The sequence below is a fragment of the Carettochelys insculpta genome, chromosome 3 (genome assembly GCF_033958435.1).
Source record: "Carettochelys insculpta isolate YL-2023 chromosome 3, ASM3395843v1, whole genome shotgun sequence".
Lineage (NCBI taxonomy): Eukaryota > Metazoa > Chordata > Testudines > Carettochelyidae > Carettochelys > Carettochelys insculpta.
Window position 1 is genome coordinate 16,524,492 of NC_134139.1, and position 14,695 is coordinate 16,539,186.

The 14,695-nt window shown below is 44.1% G+C and overlaps 1 protein-coding gene and 1 long non-coding RNA gene across 6 annotated transcripts in view; one reads left to right on the forward strand and one right to left on the reverse strand.

The window, feature by feature from the left end:
* Positions 1-11,478: 11,478 nt before the first annotated feature.
* LOC142010202 (uncharacterized) lies at positions 11,479-14,045 on the reverse strand. Its single transcript, XR_012644721.1, has 2 exons — positions 13,678-14,045; positions 11,479-11,898 (listed from the first exon to the last, which is right to left on the reverse strand). It is a non-coding gene; the product is annotated as an uncharacterized LOC142010202 (long non-coding RNA).
* Positions 14,046-14,437: 392 nt separating this feature from the next.
* EHBP1 (EH domain binding protein 1) overlaps positions 14,438-14,695 on the forward strand; it is a 325,710-nt gene continuing 325,452 nt past the window's right edge. For 4 of the 5 annotated variants that reach the window (XM_074989385.1, XM_074989387.1, XM_074989388.1 and 1 more), the window contains exon 1: positions 14,438-14,646. The gene's annotated coding sequence lies outside the window, so the exon portion shown is untranslated. Of the gene's footprint in view, positions 14,665-14,695 lie in introns of all 5 variants that reach the window. The other variant, XM_074989386.1, reaches the window with a different exon arrangement.

Below are 14,695 nucleotides of genomic sequence, written 5' to 3' on the forward strand. Positions count from 1 at the left end.
CATCACAACTCCTATTGGTAACAATCCAAACTGCAAATTTTACTACAGGTTTAGATTGCATATTTTATGTCCCCTTCCAGCTGCAAAGAGAAAATATACACATGCAATATAATATTGAGCTGATGAAGGAAAAGGACATAATACAACATTACACAACATTTATCAAACCCCATGGGATGAATCATAATTTTACGTGTATGGTGTGATAGAATATTAAAACTCTCCTAGAGCTTTGTTTAAATATCTGAGTGATTTGAGACTGAGAGCCTGAGGAAGTTTTTTATTAGGAACTGAATGTTGTAGATCAGGAAGCCCTCAACCAAGTGGACAAGGAACACCTTCACAGTCAGTTATACAACCATTTAAGCCAGCCAATGAGCAGTTTTCATAGTGACCTGGGAGGTTACTTTCCTGCATTGGTTAATTTAAATTAAGAGTTGCATGTAAACGCAACTGGATTTTTCCCATAAGCTGTAAATGTGGCATATTCTCTTTTTTCCATTGAGCGAGAGCTCTGAGTAGGGCTGTGTTTACGTCGTCTCTTTTCTTGTAGGGGTTATCTTTTTTAAATCATTCTCACTTATTATATGTATTATAGTGCCTGGGACTTCCAGCAATGGATCAGGATCACATTGTGCTAATCACTAGCAAACTCGGAACAAACTGCCAGGTGATTTCTCCTACAATTTATAATCTAAAACTGTGGTTTACAAACTGGGGAATGCACACTGTCATCAGGCATATGTGAGAAAAACCCTGGAATGGCAGACAGTGCATTTCATTTAATAAGACATGGGAATCTAATCAATACTTAATCTTCTTTCGGTTAAAACTGCAGCTGTATTGGCATATGTTTCATTCCTGTTGTGTGACTGAAATAAGAGGCTTTCGAACTGTGCAAAGGGGTATTCGGGGTGGGGAGAATAGGTGATGAAATGTGGCTTAGGCCAGCCCCGTGAAGTGGATGCTCAGGGAGGGAGCCCCATCTCCATCCCAACCTGAATTTGGAGGAGTGGCCCTGTAACAGGAGTGCCAGGGGAGCCAACTGAGGTCGCTCAATTAGGGTGAACTTCACAGAATGTGGGAGCCAATTGCCAAAGATGGTGAATATTCAAATACTTAAATTTATTAAGACCACACAAAGTAGCCTCTGATATCTTATTGGTTACCCAGAGGCCACTAACACAGTTCCCTTAAAGCAGCTCAGCCTTAGACCTCCACCCAGACACCTAAGTCAGAAATTATAAGGATCACTGAAAACCTTATTCTTTGTATAAGAACGTTCTACCAGTCCCAAAGGATTGGCCATATTACGTCCCCAGGTTAATCAATGTTTCGTATTTTATCCACATATAGGATTAAAGCAAAATCTTAACTATGCTAACATTTATTTAAAAAGAAAAGAGAGAGAGTGTTGGTTAAAAGATCAGTCTACATATTGACATGAGTACAATTTAAGATCAGATTAATAGAAGAGAGAGTGAGCTTTGTAGTTGTAGAGAGGTCTTTCAGAATTAGTCCCTGGGTTATAGCAGAAGGTCTATATTTAGGGTGAATCCAGTTTAGGACTGGAGATCTCAGTCTTGCAAGTCAAACATCATCTGATGAAGCCTAAGCAGATCTAAGATGAAAAATGATCAGGATCCAAGGGTTTTCATACTATTACAGGGAGTGGTTTCTTTGTGCTGGTACTTTCCAGTACTGAATACTGGCACCTTGGCAGCAGTCCAAGCCATGGGATTCCTGGCTGAGTGGCAGGGGATCCCACCAGTCCCATGGCTGGGAGCTGGCTGAGATGTGGAGCCTTCCTGGCAGCCCCAGCCATGGAAACCCCATGGGTGGGAGGGGGTGGAAAATGCTGAGTACCAGCTCCTTTTTTTTACAAACAAAAAGAACTGATTACAGGCCTTCTCTTAAGAGGTTGGAGTCTTTGGGCAAACAATAGACTGTCATAGAGGCTTCCAAATAGGTCTTTTTTTCCCAAGCATCACCTGTAACTAGCGATACAGATTAACAAAAGGTAATTGCTTGTTTTGCATCATTTGCAAATGATTTGCTATATACTTCAAAGAGAGATGAATACAGTATAGACAGGAACAGTTTGTCTATATTGTTAATCCATAATAATATCTTTGTAAACATACAAAACACAACCATTATCTACCAGTATGTCCCTGAAGGTTGAATTGTGTCGTTTACCCTTTCTGGCCATGAGTCACAGGCACAACCAAAAGCTTTAATTCTGGGGAGGACTCAGCTCAAAAAGTTTAAAATCAACTTTGAATTAAAACATTTAGCTACACACACAAATGCAGGTGAGTGTCCCACTGAAGTGAGTTAGGGCAAAGACAGCACTCTCTCACAGACCTCTACCATGCATGGCTGACCCCACTCCCTGCCAAAATTCCTCTGCACCCCCTGGGGAGCCAGGCCCAGCAGAAATCCATAGAAGCTGTTGCTAAATGGAAGGCAGAAATCTAGGGGGACTTGACTGTATGTGACATTATCCAAATAAAATAGGACCATATAGCTCATTGTTGCCACCACTATTCGATATTTACAACACATCTTGTACAAAATGTGGCATATAAGATGTCTGCACGAAGGCTATAATTTGCTGAATAGGATTATACTATTGGAAATCATGCACCATTTTTGTATTTGAAATTATGAGTATTGGTTCTATGCTGGGACTAAGCAAAATTATCCATGGGCGTGTGACCTGCCCATGTGATTCCAAACCCCCTCTTGTCACCAGTTTTTCACTCACTGCGGGGCTTTTTTTGAAACAATGGAATAATGAATTTCCTTCCACATGTCCAATGCTATAAAAGGTGCTGGAAGCATCTCCATTTTGCCACTCATCCACTCAAACCTCTGGACTATGGATTTACAGTGTTCTAACAAATGGCCCTTAGTCCTTCCAATGCTTTGGAAATATCCAGAGACTTATCAAGTCAGCAGTTTATACCATCACTCCTACAAGCCTCAACCAATGACTTCACATTTATTGTATGTATTTGATTCCTTTAACTCTCACCTCTCTTTCTTTTTATAACTAAACCTTTAGATCTGTAGATACAAAAGGGTTGGCAGTAGCGTGACTTTTGGATAAGATCTGAGTTATATATTGAACTGGGTGTGTAGCCCACTGTTGATTAAACGTAAGATAAGATAACAATGGATGCAGACTGACCAGGAGGGGCAAGCAAACAATGAAACAATGTTGGTCAGCCTGACAGGCTGTGGTCTATGTACCTCTAGAGCCTCAGTATTATAAATTTCTTTAGGAGGCTTCAAAGCAAAGCAGTGTGTTAAGGAGGGTTTTGAAGGATGGTAATAAATTTGTTTTGCGGGTGTTTATTGGGCACTTTCCCCAAGGGATAAAGCAGAGGTGTTGAAAAATTTAACAAGGGGGGCTGGAGAATGTCAAAGATTTAAAGAGGTGATGTTAGAAAAAGGTGTTTGCTAGCATGTTTTAACTAACCCTTGTAACAATGGCATGAAAAGAATGCAGTGTATATTTTAACGTGCTAGCTGGTTGAACTGATGCCTAGTGGGGAGCCTAACTTCAGTTAAAGTTGAAGTCAGTGGAGTTTTGCCTTTATATCTGCTAAGGATCTGGTCCCATAATTGGTCTCTGAAGAAGTGTGTCATACCCACAAAAGCTCATTATTTATTAGATAAATGTATTAGTCTTTAAGGTTCCGCAGAATGGCTTGTTTTTTGTGGTCCTATAACTGTTAGCTTTTATATATAAAGTCAATCATATTATTACATAGCTAAATGGAAAGAAATAAGTTTGGGGGACGTCTTATGACAGAGAATACATATGAGATAGTCGCCCCTGCATTCTTTTGTGTAGAGACCAGGATTTGCCCCGCTCTCTGCCCCAAAGGAGGTACCACTTAGCTCAGCTCAAAGACCTGGGAACATTTTTTCTGCCCTTCTGGAAAATTACAAGAGGGCTCCATTTAGTCAATCTACTTCTGTTGGGAGATCCAGTTTGCACATCATCTCCATAGTGTCACTTTGTGCATCTGTAGGTAAGATTATGTGGAGCTCTTGATATATCCAAGTGGTGGGGGAGATCTTTCCCTTTCCACGTTTGGAAGTAATTTTTTTCATATATTTATTCATCATTTCAAAATCAGGCTCACAGTCTTCAGGCAATTTAATGCTAAATCTGTTGTAGCTGTTTTTATAGGCTGTACACCAGCTTGTTATGAGCCTCAAGTCTTGGAAAATTATGGCTTTCCTAAATTAAAGCTTGATAGAAAGTCAGATTTTATTAAATCCACACATGTGAAGTAATATGTTTTGCCATTCCAGATGCATGGCAGATCTGCTTCCTTTTTTCCACATTCTTCCACAAATTTACCAAGAGCCATTATTCAGAGAGCTACGGGCTTTTTCACTGTTTTAATGGTTCCTTATATTTTTTCAGATTTTTCCATTAATAAATAAACACATGAATTAAGGGAGCATCTCCCTCTTAGTTTACAAGATGGAGTGCTAGAGAAACTATGAGATATGCCCATGGAGTTGATGGGTGTTATGGAATAATTTGTTGAATCGCTTTTACACAGAAACAATCAATTGATTGGACTATTCTGGGAGCCAGGAAACTGACTGGCCCTGGTGGACTAGTCAGTTTCCCAGTTCCTGCAAGCACAGGAGAGTCGGGGACCAGGCGACAGTCTTGTTCTCATCTCCCCTAAATTTGTGTATAAATGTGAGTTACGCTGGGATTGCAAGAACACAACTCCTGCATAACTCAGGGGTTTACTGTGTAGTTTTGCGACAGACTTTGCAAAGATTCTGGGAAGGACATGCAGTTAGTGTAACAAGTGTAATTATATAACCTAACACCTGAATTGGTTGAAGGATTGTCATTCCTATACACCTTGGAAAACCACAACGTGAAATTGATATGTTAAAAACAAATGTCAAACATCATTCTGCTGTTCTGAAAAATTGTATTTAACAACTGTTGTCAATGTCTGATGTAGCTAGCATGGTTTGGTGCACCAGGGAGGATAGGATTTTATTTCAGATAACTGCTAGCTGAAGTAGTGCTTATGCAAATCCCCTGGCAGGTATTACAAACAGCTTCTGAATATTGTCAAAGTAGATACAAACCCCAGAGGGAGTTTTTTTCTACTTTAAATTGTAAACATCAGATGACCATGAAACACAGTCTGAAATCTATGCTGCATGGTTCTTGTAGAAAACATTGATTGCAGAAATAAGTGCAGCAAATGATTTATGCATTATTTCCATAAGGACACATTTAAATATAAAATAATCAGGATTTAAAATGTGTGGTATGATAGCTCAGTCATATGAGCATTAGCCTGCTAAATCTAGGGTTGTGACTGCAATCCTTGAGTGGGCCATTTAGGGAACAGGGGCAAATAGGTTAAAAAAAAAACTCTTAGGGATGGTGATAGGTCCTGCTGTGAGTGCAGGGGAGTGGCCTTGATGACTCCTGAAGGTCCCTTCCAGCTCTATGACATAGGCATATCTCCATATATTTAAGTGTCCAAAGGCTCTTTGAGGGCAATTAATGGGGTAGGTGCCAGATATAAGTTATTTCCCATTTTTCCTAAAACTGCACCATTTACAGAACAGTGCTATTGACAGAAGATGTTTATTCATACTGTAAGTAAATTCATTATGCACGGAAGGGCTATTGTGTTAAAGAAGAACAAAAGTAAAAAACAAGACTGTAAAATGAACTCATCTGTCTCTAATGCTTTTTTTCTCAGCAGTATTAACTTGTTTTTTCACCTCAGTCATTACCCGAATATTTGATAGCCTTGTGGTCCAAACAAAAACATGGAAGATCCATAAACAAAGAGATAGAGCCTTCATCAAACTTTGTATACCTTAAGGATCTTGCTCTTGCTCTCTGAAGCTGATAGTCAAATAGAGTAGCTGTGTGAGTCTGTATCTTCACAAAACAAAAAAGCAGTTATGCAGCACTTTAAAGACAAACAAAATAATTTATTAGGTGATGATGGGCTTTCATGGGGCAGACCCACTTCTTCAGATCTGAAGTGGGTCTGCCACACAAAAGCTGACCACCTAATAAATTATTTTGTTAGTCTTTAAAGTGCTACATAACTGCTTTTTTGTTTCTCTCTGGCTGAATCCCAGAAGTCAGGTAAGGTAAGAATAGCAGTTATTTGTAGCAATTGTGATTACATTTTGTCCCTGTGCACAGAAGTTAGATACTGGGAAAATTCTGCCATCAGACAGAGGCAAAATCACAGTGCTTACAGTAATCATAACAAAGCTGGACTTACAAGGAAGGGGTTGAATATGACTCTTTCCAAAGCCCCAAAAGTCTTTAACTATTAAAAATGAAAGATGAACCCAGGGATGTCATTTCAGGTTTTGGTAGGGCAGAGGAGTGGGGCTGATAGCCAAGCCAAGCCCCAAGGCAAGGTGGAAGAAGGTGCAGCTCCATGCCCCCATAAGGGGCAGAGATGAGGGCACTGAGCCCTCAGGCACTCTCCCAAGTTGGTGGAGTAGCAGAGAGGCACAATGCCGCTCCAGTTCCTGTGAACTGCTGAATGCGAGAGTTCAAAGGGGCCTGGAGATCCCAGCCCCCTTGAAGGGCTCACCCAGGGGCAATTTCCCCTCTTGACCTCTGACATTGTGTTTGTGTGTGTAGTTGGGCTCCCCACTTCCCTAAAGTGTGTGTGCCTGTGCGTGGTTGGGCTACTCCCATTCTCCCGCGGGGGGGTGTATGTGTGACTTGAGTGGCATGTGTACACACATGCCTGCTTTAAAAATGCCTCCCTTAGTTAACTGATGGGTGCAGTGCCACGGTGGCACACATCTGAACAAGTACACATGACCCCAGTACTGGTGCACAAGGCAAAACTCAATCTGCTCATGGTTGAAAAGTCATAGAGGGAACAGTGCGCCACACCCCAACCCTCTGCCTCCAGAAACACCCCCTCCATACTCATCCAAACACTCACATTTCCTGAAGGCGCTATTTTATCACAGCAGCCCCATCTCCTACCCCCAAGAGGGGAACTGGTTGTGACAGTGCTTTACCTGTAAGGAATTTGTTGCTTTCACCCCAGTTATGAATAAATACAAAGGCTTGGAAGGAAGTTCCAATCCCATTGTTTCTCTAAGAATTTTTACAGTGCAAATATGTGTAATAAAAATAATAATGTGAGTGCTGTGCATTTGTATTTTTGTAATAGAAATTAATGTATTTGAAAATGCAGAAAAATCCAAAATATTTAATAAATTTCAATTGATATTCTACTGTTTGACAGCGCAATTAATCACAGTTTTGAGTTAATTGTGAGTTGACTGCAATTAATTGACAGCCATTGTTGAAAGAGAAGATATATAGTTTGAAAACATAACATGGACTAACAAAGGAGCAGAGTAACTAATCTTTCTGTTTTGTCAGGAGAAATGTATTAGACTTGAGACCTATAGCACCAAAGGAAACAAACTTTTTTTTTCTTTCAATAAGAATCAGGAGCCAAAGTCCAGAAAACAATAAAATATCTATTTAAATGGAGAGGGAAGGTGGGCGGGCAGCTGTGGGATGCTACTATAGGAAAGGAGTAGGTTGCATGTGTGAATAAAGGTAGGGAAGGCTGCTGGATCTGATACTTCCCCTGGACAGTTCCCGCTGAGTCAAGCTACGGAAGGGTGGAAGACCCTGACTGTTTGTGTCCTTGAATGCAACTGGTGCTGGTTGCTTATGGGAAGGGGGCCCAATGGTCTGGAAATATCCAGTTTTGCCTCCGTAAGCACCTTCCTCATAAGTACAATTCTAAGAATTGTTCTAAACATATATAGTGGTTGTAAAAGTTTTATAGCTGAAGCCATAGCCAAAACACACACAGATATTTATCAGTAGAGCAGGGTTTCCCAACCTATGGGTTGGGACCCAAACATAGGTTGTGATTATATTTCAAAAGGGTAGCCGGCTGGGCTGGGTGGCTCCACAGGTGGCTACTAAGAAGCCATTCACACTCCTGAAGTCATTCTCAACTTCTTAATTGGATTAACAGTCATCAGGCAGTTACGCCAATCAATTAAATTGAGAACCATTTCAGCTGCAGGGCAGAGAAGTGCATATTTGAGGAGCAGTGCCCAGCTCAGGTAAGGTGGGGGCCTGAGTCTGAAGTTGGGAGGGAGGGCAGAGCTGATCAGCTCCCTGCCTTCCAGCCTCTGCAGGAGATGGGGTCCCCTCAGACCCCAGCAGGGTTCCTGCAGCTGGCACTGCTGGCAGACGCTCTGCCCCCATCGGCATCTAACCACAGGGGTTGGAGTGTCCCCCACGATCCATGGCCAGGGTTCCTGCAGCTGGTGCTGCCAATCAGGGCTCTGCCCTACCTGGCTTACAGCCACAGGGGTCTGGGTTCCCCTCTCACTCAGGTGGATGCTGCTGCCAGCCAGAGCTCCATGCACCAGCCAACTTCCAGCCAGGAGGGTCCCTGTGACTCCCCAGCTCCCCACAGCCTGTGAGTGACTCCTAGCCCCTAAGTGTGACTTTCCTAGCCCTCCACAGCCCATGTGTCTCCCGTAGCCCGAGTGAGACACTCTTAGCCTCCTTTAGCCCGAGTGACTCCAAGCCTCCGAGTGTGATTCCCCTAGTCCCCTCTAGACCCCTCCAGCCCATGTGAGACACCCTTAGCCCCCCTCTAGATCTCTCCAGCCCAAGTGTGACTCCCCTAGACCCCTCTAGCCCAAGTGTAACTCTCCTAGCCTGAGTGTGACTCACCTAGTCCCCTCAAGCCTGAGTGTCTCTCCTAACCAGCTTCAGCCTGAGTGACTCCTAGCCTGAGTTTGACTCCCCTAGCCCCCTCTAGCCCGAGTGTGACTTCCCTAGCCCCCTGCAGCCCCTGAGTGACTACTACCTCCTCAATGTGACTCCCCTAGCCTGATTGTGGGGTTTAAGCTGCAGGGAGCAGTCTGAGGATGAGTGTCTTTCCATCACCACAACCCTGATTAACTATAGTAAATGTAGTGTTATTTATGAATATATTTCCCCGTTCCATGATATGACTGGCTTTGTTCTTTCAAATGGCAAGTCCTCAGATCCATTTGAGATATCTAATGGTGTGAAGAAAGGGTGTGTGCTGGCCCCAATGTTATTCAACCTCTTTTTCACGTGCTTCCTCAGCCACACAGTTAGGGACCTGGACCATGGAATCCACATAAAATACAGACTTGATGGGTCACTTTTCGACCTTCGTCATCTGAATGCTAAAACCAAGACGCTTGAGAGGCTCATCCTTGAAGCCCTTTTAGCTGATGCCTGCACACGTATGGCACACAAGGAATCTGATCTCCAGCTCATCGTCAACAAGTTTGCTGATGCCACTTGCCTCTTTGGTTTGACTATCAGCCTAGGAAAGACCGAGGTGCTGTTTCAACCTGCTCCAGGATCTGCAGCTCTCCTGACTTCAATCTTTATTGAGGGAACAGAATTAAAAACAGCAGAGGAGTTCAAGTGCCTTGGCAGTGTGATAGCCAATGATCGCTCCCTTGACAAAGAAACCAATGCCAGAATCTGCCAGGCCAGCCGGACACTAGGACATCTGAGAGCATGAGTGTTGAATCAGCACAATATCCGACAGTCCACTAACCTGAAAGTGTACAAGGCTGTAGTCCTGACCAGTCTCCTGTATGGCTGTGAAACCTGGACCTTGTACAGAAAACATATAAAACTGCTGGAGCGTTTCCACACACGCAGCCTGAGGTCAATACTGCACATTCGATGGCAGGACAGAGTTACGAACCTGGAAGTCCTGGACAGAGCAGGAACAATGAGCATCGAGGCCATGATTCTGAAAGCCCAGCTTTGCTGGACAGGCCACATCATATGAATGCATGAGTCATGAATCCCTAAGCAATTCCTCTATGGTGAACTCTCCCAGGGGAAAAGGAATCAAGGTAGGCCTCGCAAGAGGTATAAAGACTGCGTGAAGGCCAACATTACTAATGCTGGTTTAAAACCAGATCAGCTAGAGCAGCGTGCAAAAGACCAAACAGGCTGGCGTGCTCTCGTACGACATGCGAATGACCACTTTGAAGAGCAGCAATGCATACGCCTCATTGATGCTCGTGAGAGGAAGAAAGCAACAGCAGGAGCCTCACCAACAGAGCCGGGACAATTCCCTTGCCCTCACTGTGAAAGCCCATGCTGTTCAAAGCTTGGACTCCTCAGCTACTTGTGAGTCCACAACCAATGAGCCTGTGCAAACTCAAGACATCATCGTCGGACATGACGGACTACCTCCTATATTTCCCCTTTTCTATGAAATAGCTCTTATGAATATATTAAACATGAGGGGGTACAATTTCATATTCTTCCCTCAGGTGCAAAATTAGCTAGTTACAGCTCTGCCTTCCCTCCCTCCCCGTTTTTGAATTGCCTTGGGTCATTAAGTCTTCCTGACTTGTCAAAATGGGTGCCCGTCTGGAAAAGGTTGGGAACCGCTGCAATAGAGGGACCCATGGTGGAGTAGTAAATCTTATGGCATGGAGATGCTCCATTGGTTTGTTTACTCTACACAGGTTTTTTGATTATAATGTGAGTTATAAATTCAGTTGCTGATCTTAAAAGTGAGTATTAGACAGTTTGGGTAACCAGTTTTGCTCATATGTTCTTCATTAAGCTGGTAACATACCCCAGTATTAATAACTAATACTTACAGAAAAATTTAACTATTTCTGAAATATTTGGGTCAGATTCAGAGTTGCGCTTCACACTGCACCAATGGCACAAAGCCGCTCATAAAGTAGGTATGGCTAGCCAAGTAGGGTAATCTAAGTATTGAAGGGTCCTTTGATGATGTAGTTGACACTGGGGTTCCTACATGATCTCTTCCTTTGCAGCCATTGTAGGGGTTAGCCCAGGAGACAAGGACATGGGAATGCCAGCCATGGACCTGTTAATTGCTGGCTATCCTACTTTATGTCTGGATATAGGACAAATATACAACTGGTCCAGGATTTTGGGAGCACAAAAGGTGGCTAAAAGCCATTTTTGCCTGCCCCCTACTCCTGACTTTCTCTGCATGCTCCTCAGTGGCAGCTAATATGTAGGCACCTATTCAAATAGTTAACAATAACTGCTACCACTCTTCCAAATAGATCACTTTTTCTGTTTTCCAAACATTCATAGGGTATCAAATTACAATAAGAAGTCCTGTGGCACCTTATAGACTAACAGATATTTTGGGGCATAAGCTTTCGTGGACAAAGACCTGCTTCGTTGTATCAAATTGTGTCTCAAATCAACATATTGAAATTAATTAATTTGTAAGAAACACCTGTTACTACATGTTCAAAATCTTCACACTGAGCAGGGAAAATGAGACTAATATGCATGTGCTTTTAATTTCTGTGGGCTTGGTGAAATGTGAACCTAAAAGCAATGAGGAAATGGAAAATGTTAATAAATAATGATGTTTGAAACACAAGTGCTGAATAACCACTGGATCCATTGCATTTATTCCACAGGAGAGAGATGACTTGTCTGAGTCTGAAGAAAAAAATGAAAATATTGGCCAAAGCTACACATTAGGAATTGGCTGGACATTGTGTAACTTCAAGAAGATAAATTTAAGGTCTGGCAAAACTGCTTTTCCTAATATGCAGAGGGTGTACAGCATTAACATCAAATCAATACAAATGACTACTCAAAACTGTATTTATGGGGTTCCTATGATCTCAGCAAGTCCTAGGCTGATCCAATATCCACATTCCAGAAATGGGATACTGTGTTAATGAAACTCTTCACCAGTGGAGATCCTCTTTCCAGGATGTGGCAATACAGGTAAGAAACTCGGTGTCAAATCATACCATCTGGTATTTTGGATTCTCATCAATTGGAAAGCCATCCTAAAGGGGGGAAAAAGAGGATGGGGATGAAGAATATGAACTATCTCATGTCAGTCCAACTAGTGATTGGTGGGATTCAACTGTACAGAGGAAAGGTCATGAAGGTGCATGGACAGTGTGGTCAGGACAAGAAGATTAATTAATTATATAGATTCGTGTTGAGTTACACCCTGCAAGTTAGTGAATGCAATAGTAAAAGACTAGCACAGCTACAACTGTTCAACAGCTTCCACGGAGCAATTCTACACTGGCTTCAGGACTTGGGTTGTGGGGATTCAGCTCCTCCCATCTCACAATATCTGGGCTGAGAACTTGGGTGGTCAACTAGTAGTCTTAGAACTTACTCCTATAGAGTTTCATACAGCATAGATATGTTTTCTGTATAGAACTGTGTTGTATATTGAAAAGTGAAATGTATGGCGACAACATAAAATGAACTGAATTTAATGTTAAATGACAGAAGAGATGTTCTGCTGATTATTCATTTTCACATTTATCAAATGGTTCCATGTTTTAAGCTGACCAGAAAATACTGAATTTCCAGTCATTTGCACTAGAGCATTTTATAAAGTAGAGGAACCGGCTGTAGAGTTTAGGTCACACTTGATGCAGAGCACTTGGGAACTTGAGTATAGCTGGTAATGCAATTTCCATAGTGCAGTGCATTGAAACAATTAAGGACTCAAATCCAACTTTTCTACTAACAGAGTTTCATAAAACTTAAAGTCCCCGCAAGTATTCCACTCCATATGATTCTTGCAGAGATGGTGAGCTAATGTTCTGAAATTTGATTGAATGCTGCAGTGTTGCCAACCCTGACATTTTTTTAAAAATGACAAGTCAGGCCTCCAAAAAAGGGCTTGACTTGAAGGAAAAAAAAAAGTTTGAAAAATGTTTTGCATTTTATTTGCCTTCTGGGTTCTGACCTTTTAGAGCAAACACATTTTCAAGCTTTTTTGTAAAATCATATCCTTATTTTTGAAATAAAACCAAAGTAAGATTCTCACATAATCACATTTCTCTAGGGAATAGGCCTTTAAGTAAAATATCAGGTTTCACAAGACTTTGCAATAAAGTCAGGAAAGTCAACCAAACTGCCGCAGAGTGAAAATTAAGGTGCTGAATTTGCTATATTCAATTATTTCTCCCAGTTTATGTATGCTGATTTTAAATCAATCACATTAAAACTGATGCTAGCCCTTACAGGAGATGCACTTAAAAGTGGTTTAACCCTCACTTGAGCTAAATCTTCACAAGCTAAAGCGATTTAAACAAGGGAAAAAACCCTCTAAGTAATCAAGCTCTTCAGGTGGCAGGACCAGAAAGCAAAGTAAGGTTACTAGATTTTGCTCGTGCAGTGATATTCAATAGGAATTCAAAGATCACCATACCTGTCCTTGTTGTCTTTCCATATATGCCATATTATATTATACAAAACTTTATAGAGCCAGGCACTTCCAACACCCCCATCTAAATAAATGCCCCCCTTCAAGCCAGGCACCCCCGTTCCTCCCACCGCCACTTTAACTGAATGCTCTCCCCCAGAGCCAGACGCCTCTAGCCGCCCCGTTCTAATTTAAGTCTGGCGACTCGCTGGAGCTGCCGCCATGTGCTTTTCCCACCAGAGCTGGCGGCTCTCAGGAGGAACCCTATTTAAAGGCTCCACGAACTCCATGCGGCTCGAGCGCTGCAGGGTGGCCAGCCCCGTATTCGCCGCACGTGGCGCTCGGCGAACGCGTGGGCCGCCGTGTGCTAGTGACTGCTTTAAAACGATGGTACCTCGCAAATCCCAAGGGCTGCAAATCAGTGCTGTGGCGGGCTCGCGGCCTTGCTGGGGTAGGAAGTGTCCGTTTTCAACCCTGCCCTGCATTGGCGGGGGTAGGAGGGGAGATGAGGAAGGGGCGAGGCAGGGTCCCTGTGAGGGAATCTCCCCCGTGCGTGGAGCGCAGGGGTGCGGGAGCCCGGGAGAGGGAGGGGCCGGATCCCTGGGAGGGAATCTCTCCCCACCCGCCAGTGAGGACCAGGGCCGGAGCAGGTCCGCGGAAGACTCCGCGCGTGAGAGCGAAAGGGGTCCGCCTGTGTGCGGGGATCTCCGTCTCGCCCGCCCCTCACGCCGGACCAGCAGCCGCGCGCTCCCATTCGTGTCATTTCCCGCCCCTCCCTTCACCTCCCGTGACAACTCCTCCCCCCAAGCCCCTCTCCCCCGCAGCAAGCAGACACCTGGGAGACGTTAACCAATCGTTTTCTGGCTTTCGCTAATTGACACAGGAAACTCACCAATCTCTACGCTCCGCAATAAAAACAACGCCCCACCGCTAGCACATCAGCCAATCAGAGTGCGGAACTGGACCTCGCCTTTTCCCACCTCTTCTTCGGGCGAGATCCTCGTCTCTGCCCATTCAATGATTGGCATCGGACCTCAGCCGGTCATCTTTCGCGCCGTAGGGCGGGTTTATGCCTCTGCCAATGGTGTCCCCATAGCGGTGAGTTCGGTTGCGCGGCGGGGGGGGTGGTAGTTAGTGTGAGCAGTGTAGGTCTCCAGCGGGCGGAGGGGGATGGTTGTGGAGTGAGCGGCTGCGGGAGCCGGGGATTGTTCCTTGTGGAGTGCGGGGGACGGCGCGGCGCGGCGCCCGAGCAGCCTGGCCATGTGGCCCCCGGAGGAATGGGCCGATCCGCGGGAGCTGCTGCGCTAATGGACAGCGGTGCTGGCGGCGCGTGGCGCGCTCCAGCCTGGCCGGGATTCAGTGGGTGAGCAGCCGCGGGAAGGTGGGTAGGGGAGGGGACGCGTCCCGTTCCC